The sequence below is a fragment of the Mandrillus leucophaeus genome, unplaced genomic scaffold (genome assembly GCF_000951045.1).
Source record: "Mandrillus leucophaeus isolate KB7577 unplaced genomic scaffold, Mleu.le_1.0 Scaffold526, whole genome shotgun sequence".
NCBI classification, from domain to species: domain Eukaryota; kingdom Metazoa; phylum Chordata; class Mammalia; order Primates; family Cercopithecidae; genus Mandrillus; species Mandrillus leucophaeus.
In genome coordinates, this window is record NW_012105653.1 from 1081852 (window position 1) to 1097849 (window position 15998).

General features: G+C 42.9%; 1 protein-coding gene across 1 annotated transcript in view; it reads right to left on the reverse strand.

The window, feature by feature from the left end:
• Window positions 1-15998, reverse strand: part of PCBP3 (poly(rC) binding protein 3) — a 196275-nt gene that overhangs the window by 178362 nt on the left and 1915 nt on the right. Inside the window, exon 2 of the mRNA XM_011996843.1 lies at window positions 6737-6831. The gene's annotated coding sequence lies outside the window, so the exon portion shown is untranslated. The remainder of the gene's footprint in view (window positions 1-6736; window positions 6832-15998) is intronic.

A 15998-nucleotide genomic window follows, 5' to 3' on the forward strand; every position in this document is an offset into this window, starting at 1 on the left:
CGTGTTAGCCAGGATGGTCTCGATCTCCTGACCTCGTGATCCGCCCGTCTTGGCCTCCCAAAGTGCTGGGATTACAGGCTTGAGCCACCGCGCCCGGCCTTGCACTATATATTTTTAAACTGGCTCAAAATGATGGGGGGTGGAGAACAGATCAGAGACCTAATTAAAAGACCTAAAACTATATAATTTCTAGGAGAAAACAGGAGATAATCTTTATGACCTTGGGAATGTGCAGAATTCTTAGGACACAGGGAATACAAACCATAAAAGACAAAAATTGACAAATTGTACTTTACTAAGATTAAACACTTCTGTTTCTTTAAAGACATCAAGAAAGTAAAAATTCAGGGCACACTTTAGGATCAAACATTTGGAAAATACATATCTGATAAATGGCTGGTATTCATAGTATATAATAAACCCTCACAAATCAACAATAAGAAAACAAACAGTACACAATGTTTTAATTTTAACAGGCAAAATGTATGAACAGACACTTCACCACAGAAGACATACAGATGGCAAACAAGCATGGGAGGAAGGTTCCGTATCACACGTCACCAGGAAAATGCAAATTAAAACTATAATGTGATACCACTACATGCCCACTAGAAAGGAGAAAATTTTAAAAGCTGACAACACCGAATGCTGACCATTTATTTCACAAGCAACAGGAACTCTCATGCACTGCTTGTGGGAATGTACACTGACTGGTGCAGCAACTTGGGACAATGCATTCGTTGGGAGTTTCTTACAAAATTAAACATAGACTTACCATATGATCTAGAAAAGCCCACTCCTATGTATTTACCTATGAAAAACGAAAACATACATCCACATAAAGACCGGTACAAGAAAGTTTATAGCAGATTTATTCATAATCTCTAAAACTGTAAATCTCCAACTTTCTATCAATAGGTGAATGGATGTATAAATTGTGGCATATTTATCAAAAATTACTCAGCAACAGTATGAATGCATCTCAAAAGTATCATGGGCAAGGGATAAAGCAGAATCAGAACGTCACATACCGTATGATTCCACATTCTGAGAAAGGCAGAGCTGCAGTTAAACAAATCAGCGATTGTCAGGGGCTTCAGGGGAAGGGTCAGGAGGCAACTTTGAGCTGGTGAAAATATTCTATATATAATATGATTGTGTTGACAGCTAATATCTGCATATATTTGTCGAAACTCATAAAACTGTATCCTTAAAAGGGTGAATTTTATACTATGTAAATTATATCTCAATATACTTGATGTTAAACAAGATACCAAGAACAATCCCAAGCAAGATAAATACAAGAAATCTACACTTAAATGCACCATAGTAAAATTGTAAAACACCAAAGACAAACAGATCTTAAAAGTAACCAGAATTTTAAAAGAAATTCCTTGAACTGAGTATTATTTAAATTGAAAGATGGCTTCTCAATAGCAATGGAAGCCAAAGACGGTAGAATACAATCTCTTCCATACTCTAAGAAAATAATCTTCCACCCAGAACTTCAACCCAGAGGAGCAGGAGTTAGTATTAGTTTCTCTATTACTAGATTTTCAAACTCTCTACTAAACTCTAATGTGGGATACACAGGCAATTACCATTTAAGTCTTTATGTGGCTGTGAGAAGATACAAGGTGTCATGCTAAATTTAAAACTCATGAATATTTTCTAGCTATTTTCTAGCTATGTCAACAAGCAATATTTTTTAAATGCTGCTGAAAATCTGAGATAATTTCTGGTGGGTCACAAATAGAAACACCAGCAGATTTGGGTAGGTTAGCAGGCCTAATTTAAACAACCACGGCAAAAGAGACGAGCCACTGACATTAATCACCAAAATAAAAAAAACTGTACTGGCAAAGATACAACAAATAAGTCAATACCTTAGATTTCCAGGACACAATTTAAAAGTTTTCTTGGTTTTTCAGCATCAATTTTTTACTGGGTACTTGAACTATTCTTATCATAACCATTTTCATTATGATAATATTATATATATGTTGAACAAAGACTCATCACTACTCCTAAACTTGTAGTCCAAGCTTTTTCTATGCCACATGCCAATATTTTTCTATGAAAATTTAATTTTGGAAAGAAGTCTTGGGTAAAACAATTTCAGAATGACTTAATAAGTAAAATACATTTTACTTATTAAAAATTAAAAATAAAATACAGGTTTTGAAAAAAAGAAGGGAGAAGGTTTCAGTTAAAAATAGTTTTTTAACCACATTCTCACCACGATGCATTTTAGAAGAAGCATTATCTGTGGTACAAGTGGCAACAAACAGTAATGAATGTTGTGAGGTATGAGTAAATCTAAACAGGCACCAATGTATAAAATGTTAGAGAAGGCTGCACGATATTAAAAATACAACAGTTGAGAATGAAAATGCCATTCAAGTCAGGAGAGAATCATCAGAGGTGAACACTGTGAGATTCCTGCATTCTCTGGAATGTGGACAGAGTACTGACTAATTCTGGACCTTGATAAATTAAGCCTACATATAAGACAAACACAAACAATAAGAGAAACTGAAATTATACAGTGAAGGAGAAAACTGATGAGTAAAACAGTCATCTGTAAATCAAAAGAAGGGAAGAAAGAAAAAATAAGACAGTTGAGCTAAATAGAAAGTCCAAAATAAAGTGGTAGAATGCAGTCCAAATTACAAGTAATTAAAATAAATGAAAGTAAAGTAAATGTTCTAGTCTTTAAAAGGCAAAGATTGTCAGGAAGGATAAAACAAAAATCCATTACATCCCATTTTAAAAGATTCACTAAAACATAACTCAGATACAGAGATACTGAGAAAAGGGGAAAGAAAAATATATACTAGGCAAATACATCAGACAAAGTTTGCTTTAAAACAAGAAGCACTAGCAGAGATAGACTACCTTACATAAAGATTAAAAAGTTCAATTTATCAGCAAGATACTACAACAATTCTAAACTTACATAGACCTAAGAGCAAAAATGAACAGAAATATAAGAAAATAGGCAAATCAATTAATCCAATCATACCAGCATATGTGAACACAACTGTCATAGTGGCTGATGTATCAGTTGGAGAAACATTTTTCTTTTCTTTTTTTTATTTTTTGGAGACGGGGTCTTGCTCTGTCACCCAGGCTGTCATGCAGTGGTACGATCATAGCTCACTACAGCCTCGACCCTCCTGGGCTCAAGGATCTTCTTGAGCTCTTGAGCAGCTAGGACTACAGGTGCACACCACCATGCTCAGCTAATTTTTTTTTTTTTTTTTTAAATTTTTGGAGAGACAGGGTTGCTATGTTGCCTAGGTTTGTCTCGAACTCCTGGCCTCAAGCAACCCTCTCACCTTCAACCTCCCAAAATGCTGAGATTACAGGAGGGTGCCACAAAGAAAAATATCTATGAGGACAGAGAAGACAAGATTATTAAGCTTCACTTAATGGCCATATACAGAAAGCGTATATTCAAAATTGTAGAAAAGATTCCACTCTCAGATACACAGGTCATTTATGATACGTGACCATATGTGAGCTGCCCTTTGACTACAAACACAAAGATCACCTGGTCCACAATGCAGTGAACTTAGAAACTAAAACACTTAAAATTATTTATATATAAATGTATATTTTTACATGGATTTTAAAGCTCTGTGTATTTGGAATTGAGAAATACTTCTAAGTAACTCATAAGCCAAAAAAGGAGTCACAGTAGAAACAAGATAACATTTATAAGTTAAGGATAATAAAAGTACTATATATCTAAATCTATGCACTGCAACATACTTTGAGGGAAATGTACAACTTTAAATGCTTATCTACATTTTTAAAAAGCTGAATATCAATGAGCAAACATCCAACATAAATTTGAAAAAGAACAGAAACATGAACTGGAAAAAAACAAAAGGAAGAAATAAAAACATAAATTAATGAAGCAGAAAAATATCCCATAGAAAAAAATCAACAATTGAAAAATTCATGAAAATAAACTAATAAAAAATTAAACTACACAAGTACTAGAATAAAACATGAGTGATTTCCTCTTTAATCTGGGTGTAGAAAAGGCTTTCTAATTGTGAATTAAAAATCTAGATAAAAGACAGATAAATTTGACTATAAAAATTAAAAAATCCTTGGCACAGCAAAATGACATGAAAAAATTTGACAGAAATACTAAATGGAAGAAAATATTTGCAATGTATTCCACAGTAAAATAAATAATATCCCTAAGATACCAATAAATAAATAAATGTTTAAATTGAGGGGACAAAAAAGACCAAAAACTGTGTAGAAAAATGTATAAAATACATGAAAAGAGACATAAAAATGTCCTTAAACATATAAAAAGATGTTCTACTTCACTCACAAGAAGAGAAATGCAAATTAAAACTACACTGAGCTACACTGTTCAGGCATCACTTTGGCAAAAATTCATGAGCTGAAGAACAGACCCCATGGTGTGGCTGTGGGTGGTGAGGGCGGTGGCCACCCCTTGACGGGGATTTGCAACTGTCTAACTGAAGTAGGAGCACTGAGCACTGCCACGGAACCCAACTATCACACCGCTAAGGCCTTTCCAGGAGATACAGTCACACAAATACAAATGCACAAGGCTATTCACCACTGCAATGTGTGTAACTGCAAAATATCATAAACTACGTCATCATCCCACCATCACGAAACCCAAACGAGGATGCAGCACTGGGCAGCAGAGGAAGCAAAAGGAAGAATGAGGACGATCACTCCGCCCTGGTACGGGGCGACTCCAGGGATGCTGTTTAATAGAAAACACAAAGTACAAAAAGGGAGATGTATGGTGGCATGGCACTGTGAATGTAATTAATGCCACTGAATTATACACTTAAAAACAGCTAAAATAGCAAATGTAATGTTATATTCATTTACAATAAAAATAGTAAAAAGAGAACATATGTAGCAAGATACATTATGTACATTTTAGGTGAGAAAGAAGAGAAACAGAAAACATACATATGGAGGGCTAATTGTAAAAATGTGTTTGCCTAGAGGTATGCCAGCAAACGTTTAACAAACAGCTCCTGGGGTGGGAGGGGGGACCCGGCCTGTAGTGTTTGCCAGTTTCTTTCCATGTGCAAACCCTCCCACTATGGGCGATTGCCAACCTACTGCCATAATGTCACTAAACACAGAACTGGGAAGAGATGTGCAGCTCCAGGAGCTGGTGAGAGACCACCTTGGAACATCACTGTCATGTACAAGGCGTGGGGATAACAGGAAGAGAAAGGACATTGTGGGACTCGTCTGTTTTATACACGCAGATATATGCATGTATATGTGCATATATACACACACACACACACACTTACATGCATGTATATTTACACAGAGGTGTGTATGTGTACATGCACGTACTTCCCAGCTCTGACCCCTAACAGTGTTAGAAGCAAAGACATCTGACAGCAATAAGCCTATCTCGTACCCAGACATTGTTCCTTGGTAACATTTTCACACTACAAAAACTAGAGCCCTTCGAACATCTATCTGGTGGACTCCAGGGCTGGGTAGGTTAGGTACAAGATGGACCTGAAACATTATATGGAAAAGTTAGGAAACTGTTTCTTTAAATGAGGCAGATGGTAGCAGGAAGAGAAAGGAAGCTGGGAACTAAAGAGGGAAGGAACCGGGAACTGGTCTGGTGGGCTCCCACTGATCAAATCTAAGAGAATTTGAGCACAAAATCCTCAAGGACAGTGATGAATGAGACACTAGGACAGCGGTGAATTAAGACACAGGAGTCCAGGACAAGAAGTTGGTAAGAGATGAACAGATAAGCAAATGGGGAAGAAGGGAGGGGCCTGCTCCCAGCAGATAGCTAAGTCTGCACGGGAGCTGCACAAGCGCCACTTACAGCCATCACAGTAAAGACGGGTCTAGGCAGAAACCAACCACGGCTAAGTCCAGGGGAAATGTCACGAGATGTAGGATTTCCACATGGTCTTCCAGGAGCTTCCTGCAGATGGTTTATTAGTCATGAGTGGTAACCAAAGTCGGGAGAAGCCAAACAGCTCTGCAGTGAGTCAGCAACCTCACGCCCCAAGGTGGGGCACAGGGTTGCTCTGCACCTGGCGAGGTGAGGCCCTGAGGAAGCACAATCCCATGGAGGCAGGCACCAGCCAAGCGTGCACCACTGAATCCTATCACAGGAGTCCCCGGACACGCCCCAAAGGAGGAAACGTCTACTTATTAAAAGAGACTATTTTTCAAAACGTCAATGTCATGAAAGTCACAGAAAGGCTGTGGAAAATGTTCCTGATTGACAGAGACGACAGACACACAAGTAGATGCCAACACCTGATCCCAGACCATATCCTGTGCTGCAGGGAAAACAATATAAAAGACATTACTGAGGGAACTGGAAATACTGGGGGTGTAGCATTAAGATGGGTTTTGTAAAATGGTGCTGTGGTGATGAGAGGACACCCCTATGCCCAGGAAACAGCACCTCTCCACCCTCCAAATAACTCTCTTGACTCCTCAGGGACCAATGTCTAGCAGCACCCACGTGCTCTCTGTCTCTTAATTTTCAAAGTTTCTCTACTAACTCATTTTCAGGCTTTAAACACAACCAAGTAGCTAATACTAAAGATGCAACCCAAACACCTCCCTTCTAGGCCCCAAGTTTTCAGAGTCAAACATTTCACACAGCCATCTCCACCCCTCCCTCTCCCTCACTCCTCAAGCTGGCGCAATCTGGCTTCCTCTGCACCTTCTCAAAGTGACTCAGGACCTCTCGACCATCCCTGTGCCAAGTCCAATGCCATCTTTCAGCTCTCATCTGCTGTGCTTTCCTCCCTTCTCAAGCTGGAACAAAGAAAAAGTGCTTCTTGGTGATGCAGCGTGACTGAGGGGTGCTCACACAGACACTCTCATTAAATGCTGGTGAAGGAGTAAAATATCTGTGACTCTGGGTGGTAATTTGACCATGAGTACTTGAGATGTGAACTTCTTACAATCTAATAGTAATAAAGTGAAGGAGAGAAGGTTCTGAAAAGGGGGAACCATGGGCTGGACTCTGCTCCAATGCTGACTCATCTTTAGTTTCTGTTTCTTTACTGATAAAAAGGGTTAATTCTCCAAGGTTTTGGAGAATTACAGGAATTAAGTGAGGAACCTTTGCAGCAAATATAGTAATGATTAAGGAAACCATCTTCTCACAGGTCATATGTTTGTTCCTAGAAAGACATTGGTGGTTCTTGCCCTCTTTGTAAAAGCTGAAACAACCTTCCCCCAAGGGTCAGGGCAGGAACAGGTCAGGAGATCCAGTCTCACAGATGGAAAAGCACCACAGAGAGGGAAGGAACCCAGCCGAGGTCACGTGGTGATCTGGGAGCAGGGACGGAAGCAGAACAGAGTCTCTGGATTCTCAGGCTAGTCCTGCTCCACCAGCCCAGCTGGGTCCCTAACCGGACACTTCTCTTCCCAGGACTTGTGCTCAGACTCTGCCAGCTTAACACAAGGGAACGATGACAACAGCTCACTGCTGTGCTCCTAACAACAGCTGCCCCCAACTGCAACCAGCCCTGCTGGATGTGGCCAGAGGCACAAGCTCAGCAAAGAAGGTACACGTGGATGCAGCCGTGTTCGGAGGAGTCCCATCTTGGGTTTGCTGCGAAGGCAGAGGCTGGGAAACAGGTGGGTAAAGTCAAACCCATTTACTCACTACCAAGGGAACAAAGCTGTAGGGCTATAGCTCAGCCTGTACCTCAGAAAAGCAAAATGGCCAGAGCACTTGGAGTAAAGCTCACACCCACACCGAAAGCCTCAACCTAGCTCTATCACTGACTGCCCTTCATCGCCAAAGATAGGGTGGCCTCTGTGACACAATTCGCACAGGGCCTACGGCACAAAGGCATGAACGCTACACAGAATGAAGTAAGCTGTCAAGTGTCACCGCACATCCAGAGGAAGACGACGGAGGCCTGGGAGGAGCAGGAGACCGGGATGGATGCGGCTCACCATGCACGCTGACGAGCAAGTGTAGACAGGCTGTATCTCCAATGAACGGATGGTGCCTTTGTAAAATAAAAGCACACAGAAATGCTGACTCCCACCTGTCTAAATGTGCACACAGAGGAAATTCTTCTCCATCTGACATGCCATCCCTGGCCACCACGGACCAGCAACAACGGCTCTCCAGATCCATCACTGTCTCTGCACGCAGGGTCGCCAGACAGCCTGGCAGCACGGCACGGAGGAGGGATGAGTCATCACGAAAAATGATCATCCCTCCATGCCAGGCTGCAATCTGATCTCAACCTCCGGGAGGGCAGCACTCTCCAAATCCCTGTGAGAGGGAAAAAAGCAAAGCGGAGAAGGTCCAGAAGGAACGCTACCTAGCCAAGGAGAAAACTCAGGAGGAAGGAAAGAAGGGCACCAGTGCCATGAGACCTCCGCTGGGCCCATGGCAGTCTGTCCTCCCTCGAGAGGTGGCTACACCATTTCCAAATAAAGAACCTGAGATTCGCTGAGGCTACAGAGCTTCTGCTGGCTGGCGAGGAGCGGAGAAAGGGCAAGACCTCAGCCTCTGTGACTGAGAGCATGTGAAAACGCCCTGCCCCAGCCGGCCAAGACCTCCAGGTCTTCCCTGGCCCCCCTAGTTCTGGGGCCCACATTTCCACAGTGAAATAGTGCCGCCCATCCCTGCAGGCCCTGGGTCTTGGCTGGGAGGGCTGGAACAGCCCTGCTGCGTCACCGCAGCAGCGCCCATGAATGCCAGGGTTTGTGCTGGCTAGAATCCAGGAGATTCATCAGGCCCAGAACTCACCCCCCAGCCTGTGCTCCTCTTAGAATAAGGATGCCCGGTGGGCTTTGCAATTGATATGGCTTGGCTGTTTCCGCACCCAAATCTCATCTTGAACTGTAGGTCCCATAATCCCCACATGTTGTGGGCAGGACCCGGTGGGAGGTGATTGAATCATGGGGGTGGGTTTTTCTCATGCTGTTCTCATGGCAGTGAGTGAGTCTCACCAGAAATGATGGTTTTATAAAAAGGCAGTTCCCTTGCACATGGTCTCTTGCCTGCCACCATGTAAGATGCACCTTTGATCCTCCTTCCCCTTCGGCCATGATTGTGAGGCCTCCCGAGCCATGCGGAACTGAGTCCACTAAACCTCTTTTTCTTTATAAATTACCCAGTCTACGGTATATCTTCAGAGCAGTATGAAAATGGACTGATCCAGTGATGCTGACACAACACCGTGTGGGCGCTATGTCTGCCGTCACACAACGCCAACACTCTTGCAAGTGTGCCTCGCTCTGAAGCGTGGGTGACCCCAGGTCCTCACTCACTCCTCTCCTGGCCACTATTCAGTGCCTCCTATGTCCTCATCCTTGCCTATGGAGGCAGAAGCTCTTCCCCTGTCCTCTCCTCCCCTTATCTGTGAAGACAGAGCTTTGGCTGAGCCCAAGGCTGCCCAGCAGGAGAATGCGTTGCCCACCTCCTCTGCAGAGAGGGTCGCCTGGCACATGTTAGACACACCTGGTCTCAGATACCATGATACAAGTCAGCATAACTTGGGCCTCCAATTCTTAAAATGAAGTTGCTCCCTGTTGCATCCACAAGCTAGAACACACGAGGTGCACCTGGGTTCCTTCCAACTCTGCAGTCATGACAACACAGCAAGAGACAGAAACCACACACCAAGAATGGCAGGCCACCCAGAGCCCAGGCCACGGAGGGCCTCACAGAGCCCAGCCCTCCCATCTTGGAACGGTGATGTCAACAAGAGCATCTGACCTTATGAAATAAAGCTGGTGGGTCTGGGAAGCTCTGTGTTTCCATGGCTTACCCTTTCCCCCAGGTTCAACTCTTCCTCTTGGCACATGGCTCTCTGTATGCCCCACACCGTCCCCTCAGCTGTGAGCTGGGATTCCAAAAGCCTCCATGGCACGTCTCCTGTGGGTCTCACACAGAAGTCTGTCTGCTCCCCGCAAACGCCAGACTGTTTTTCTTCCAATGCGATCACTCCATCTCCCAGGACCACAGGCAGCATACAACCCCATGGGGTCCCTCTGGGCACCTTCTCCACTGCTCACACTGCACCCTGTTGCTCTGTGACAGCCTGTGACATGCCCACAGTGGGCGCCACTCTTCCATCCCCAAGCCCCACAGCCATCTCCTACAAAACACCCACAATCACAAAGGGCCCAGTTCCTCTCTGACCAACACAGGGCAAACATGATACTTAAAAAGTAGAAACCTAACAACAAAAGAATAGTCCTCCTAGACAGGACTACCAAGAAACTAATCTTTTAAATTAAAGAATAAAAACATGAGCGACAACAGGTCAGTACATATAAAGCCAGTAGAACAGAGTTAAAAGTGTCTTAGAAGAAGATTGAGAGTCAAATGCATTAGCTGGAAAATAAATGAAAATGTTCAAAGAAGCACTCAGGAAACTATTAAAATAATAGCATTAACTTGAAGAAAAAGAGAATTATAATTATAATGTACGCTAAAATGAGAAATTAATAGTAAAATTATAAATGATCAATATAACTGAAAGCTATTTTGGAGAAAAAATTAGACAAATGTGACTAAAATGCTGAAGTAAGTATTTGAAATAAAGGGAACACAGTAACAGATAAAATGACTGAAAAACTAGGCCCGGCATGGTGGCCTACACCTGTAATCCTAGCACTTTGGGAGGCCATGGCAGGAAGATCGCTTGAGGCCAAGAAGTTTGAGACCAGCTTGAGTATCTAAGCAAGACCCCAGTCCCTAAAAAAATTTTTTAAATTAGCTAGATGTGTTGGCACATGCCTGTAGTCCCAGCTACTTGGGAGACTGAGGTGGAAGGATCGCTTGAGCCCAGTAGTTCAAGGCTGCGGTGAGCTGAGATCAACATCCAACAGAGTGTGGCTCTGTTTCTAAAAAAAAAAATAATAAAAATAAAAATTAAATTAAATTTAAAATTTTAAAAGACTGAAAATGACAAGAACACAACATATATATTACATACATACGTGTGTGTATATATAACATATATACATTTTTACCTATATACCTAAAAACTTGCTTAAAATTGACTGTTTCCTAAGAAAAAACCATTGGTGTATAAGAAAATGTGTATAAAATCAATAACCATGGAAGAAATTATATAGACCCTAAAAAATCAGTCTCCAAAATAGACTCCAGGCTTAGCGGCTTTGATAGATGAATTTTATCAAAGGTAGAATTCTATCAAAGGCTGATAACATTTGCATTTCTAAACAGAGGACAGGAAAATCTGTTATTTAAATAAAGGATAGAAAAACATGGGAAGATTCTCAAATCATGTTATGAAAGCAAGCTATATATTACCAAAATCATATAAAAATTAGAAAAAAAAGAATCTTATAGAGCAATATCACCCTAGCCATAACCCTCACGATAACCCTAACACTAACCCTAATCCTAACCTTTACAATAACTTGAACACTAACAGTAACCCCAACCCTTATGCTAGCCTTAACTCTAGCCCTAACCCTATTATTAACCCTTATTCTAGTCCCAGTAAGATACTGGGAGCATATTATAATTGGAAGAGCTATGGCTTAACAGTATTTATTCCAAGAATCAACACTTGGAATGTCAGGAACAGAATTCACTCCATTGAGAGACAAAAGCAGGAATCACATGACCGCCTAAATAGTAGCAATGAACACATTTAGTGAAATGCAGCTTTCATTTTCGATTTTAAAAAACACATAACTTAATAAATAGGAATAGAAGAAAACTTCTGTAGCTTAATGAAGAATATTTACCAGATAGCTACGGCAAGCAAACTTCATGGTGAATGCATTTGGGTCAGGGTAAAAATAAGTCAAATTTCACCCGAAAACCCTCTTGCAAATAAAACCATTTTAACACATGACCACATTCAAATATATAAAAACTGATAGTTTTCCTATATAATGTTAAATATTTGATAAATGCAATGGGAAAAGTCCCAATTACAATAACCAAATAACACAAATTAGTTGGAAAAGAATTTGAAAGATAAAACCTATAGCAAGAAAGCTATGAAATGTAACTGAAGGCTAATAACAGAATAAATGGAAAGAGGAATTCCTTTTCTATATAGGAAACTATTTAAATATTGTTAAAATATCAGCCGTTTATAATTTAAATTACAGATCTGATCCATTTGAAAAGAAACCTCAATATGATTAACTTTTTAAACTTGAAAATCATTCTAAAGTTCATTTAGAAAGTAGGTAGCCAAGAACCACCAAAATGTTTTTTGAAATATTGGTTACCTTTATCAGATATGGAAATATACCATGAAACTAAAATAATTAAAACAGTGTACCAGCACTACAACAAAGAGGTCAATTAGAGAATTCAGAAACAGACACTAAAATACACAATATTTTCACATGTGGTACACATACATAACAGAAGTTGCAGCATGAATCATCAGAAAAATGAAGTATGTTTTAATAAATGGTGTTTCTAATATAAGAGAACTAACTTAGATCTAAGAACATACACCTAACTAAATCCCAAGAAAAGGATTTTCTAAATGTAAACACAATAGAAGATGACATCACAAGGGAAAATACTGAGAGAGCCACCCAAAATGCTACAGATGAGACGAAAAGGTGCACGACTCAACTGGGGAAAATTCCTCCCACCAACATAAAAGCAGAGTATCTTCAATAACGCAAGAGTGCTTACTTATGAGCACGGGGAAAACGACATTATTGTTAAAGAGCTAAAGCTGTGTGTGTTCAGTTCGCTTCTGCATTTTGAGATGGAGACGTATGCAGCACCTGGTGTGTCAGGATACAACAGCACAGGTGCTCTGGTACAGCTTGTTCCAGTACAAACTGGCACTTTTGAGATCAGCCTGGCAATTACACATTATGCCTCTTTTAAATGTCCATGTCCTCTGACCCAGGAATTCTGTAGGTGTGAACACTGCCTACAAAAGAGAGGAAGCCGCTGTGGATTTATGCACAAGGATGTTTACCTTGTATTACGGATATTAGTGGAAATCAGAAAAAAATTAACAAAAAGGGAATAATCCAATAAATGATACCTAGATCCATACATGGGAAACCATGCAACCTTCTAAAAATAATGTTTTCAAACTAGGTAAGGTCGAACACTTTGCAGAATACTATTCAGTTAAAAAGCAGGGCATGGAAGTGTGTCCTGAATGCCTGACGCAGACAGTCTGGACTGAAATTTCCCCACAGCCCCTGGAGCACTGGGCAAGAGGCACTCACCAGGCCTAACGCTGCAGAGCTCAAGCAACCTGAGTAGAAAGCTCTGCCTCAGATTCACCAAGCCAGAGGCTGGGCCTGTGCAGTGGAGAGGACCAGAGGGCAAGGGCAGTGGAAGTCTGACCTGGCAGGAGCAGGGCAAGCAAGGGAGCTCAGGGCCTGAGGTTCATCAACTTTTTACAAAACAGTATTTGCCCATATAACCTTTAAAATTTTTTATTTTTAATAAAACTATAAATATACAGTTTTTAAAAGCAAATAATTCGATAAAGCTTATGAAAAGCAGTGGCCCTGCCCCTCCCTTGTCCCCCACATCACAATCTTTCTGTGAGCTCTTAGCCTCCTGTGGCATTTCTTTATCTCCGTATTTCTAATCACTGAGTTTGCATTTGCTATTCGTGATCTTACAATTTTATGTATCAGCTGTTAGCTTCCTGCTACAAAAGATGAGCACCAACTCTCCTGAGCCCCTACCTCGCCCTCCTCCCCACTCTCCAGGACTCCCCTCGCCAGCTGTGCACCTGGTACCTACACCTGATGCTGCAGCTCCCTTCTTGCACAATGTTTCTGTTTCTCACAGGGAATCAGGGTCTCCCGACTGCTTTGCTTGGTGCTTTATGAACTTAGGTTGATTTCTTTCTAAACTCCTAGCCATGGGGCTGACCACTGCAGACCCGCTCATCCTGACATCACCCTCCAAGCCTTTCTTGGAGCCACGCTCCAAGGCCCCAGCGTCTAGCTTCCTCACCCACCCAGTGGCTCCTTTCCCTCCCTCCTGCATCTGTTCCTAGGTTCCCAGTGTTCTGGGGCCAAATAAGGAGGGGCTGGGGTGAAGCTATCCTGTGCCCTGCTTTCCGTTTAGGACAGTCCCCCAACACACGGCAGGCTCCCAGGTCACCTTCCAGGGCGGAAGCAGACTGAGTAGGAGAGGGCTGAGAGGCTGACTCCTCACACAGGTTTTCCACAGCTTTCCTATGTCAACACTACCTCTACTGCCTCCCCATGTTCAGCCGCACAGTAACGCCATTCCGAAGACGTGGGGGCACTGTCTGCAACACAAGAAACTCACTTCCCAGTCCCCTCAACACACACACATACAACAGATGCACACACACCACACACGCACACACCTCCCACACACACACGTGTGTGCGCACCTATATACACACTCACCTGCACACACATACACACACACGTGTACACACAGACCTGCATGGGTAAATACACATGCACACACACGCACACTACACACACACTCACACTCACATGCATCTCACAGCTTTCTAGGTTCAGATCTGCTCTGTTTGTCCATTTGCCTTTCAACTTTCAAAGTTCTGTCATCTTCTTTCTCAATTTCTTGGTGATCGAGACCATCCTGGCTAACACGGTGAAACCCCATCTCTACCAAAAATACAAAAAATTAGCCAGTCTGGTGGCGGGCGTCTGTAGTCCCAGCTACTCAGAAGACTGAGGTAGGAGAATGGCAATGGCGTGAACATGAGAGGCAGAGCTTGAAGTGAGTCGAGACGGCACCACTGCACTCCAGCCTGGGCAACAGAGCGAGATTCTGTCTCAAGAAAAAAACAAACAAACAAAAATTCTACGAAGCATATAACCAATTCAGTATTACAAGAAATAAAAGACCTCAAAGTAAACAAAAATCTTCAACAAAGTGTTCATTACTACTTATTTCCCGATCTTGCTGTAGCGGAAAAACAGCCCCGCGATGGGGCTAGGAGTGGGCTCTGGCACTAACCAGCAACGGGAGATGGGTCCCTACCTGCAAAATGAAGTGGCCCTCAGAGGTCCGCACAGACCACACACAGCCCAGGGAAGGCCCACCTGTGCTTCTCCATGAGGCCTACGTTCATCGCTCTCTCTCAGGAGGGGGGAAGAGTTCTCCAAGACATGGGAATGGAAAAACCAAGTGCTTCCAAAACTACTGGCTCCCCTGGGAAACATCCACTCAGATGAGCTCTGCGCTGCTTCATCACCGCACCCCAGAATCCCACAGGGGGAAGTTGCAGGACTCACTCGACAGAGCCCACGAGAGGAGAGCCCTTCTGTTCCAACCAGCTCAGTGCTCATAGCACCTCCCTTCCCACCAGCAGAAGAGGCCACAGGTGCCTATAAAAGTTCCCTGTCTGTACTGAACACAGGCCTCAGGGAATTTCCAGAGTCTGCCTGCTGCAGCCTCCAGAACCCACGTGCTAGCAGGCGATGGTTCCACCTGCACTGCTTGCTCTGCCTCTCAGCCTGGCTGCCGGGGCACAGCTTGCAGGAGGTCAGGCTCGCCCCACCCCAGCACACTGGTTTATTTCCAGAACTGTAGGCTCGGTCTGAAGAGCCTACAGTTAGGCTCAGAAGAAGAATATGGACAACGCCAAAGTCAAAGAGAAAATGGGAACAGCACATAACAGGTGTTGCTTATCTGTCTGAGTCCCAGCGGCTCTTCCCTTGAGATTTTGGTGAAAATTAGATCCAGATTTGTAAGATTACGAAGTTGGCCCCAAGGCAACAGGGATTTGGATTCCTCTAAGAAGCAGGTATTACAGAAGCTTTAGTTAAAGCCACAACAGTAACTTAGCACGGAGAAGAGACTGGCTGGCTCCCCACTCCCACACCCACCCTGCTGGTAGAGGCTCCCCTTAGCCCCCAACGCCGTGCGGACTGAGAGCACCCACCCTGCTGGTAGGCTCCCCTTAGCCCCCAATGCCGTGGGGACTGAGAACACCCACCCTGCCGGTAGGCTCCCC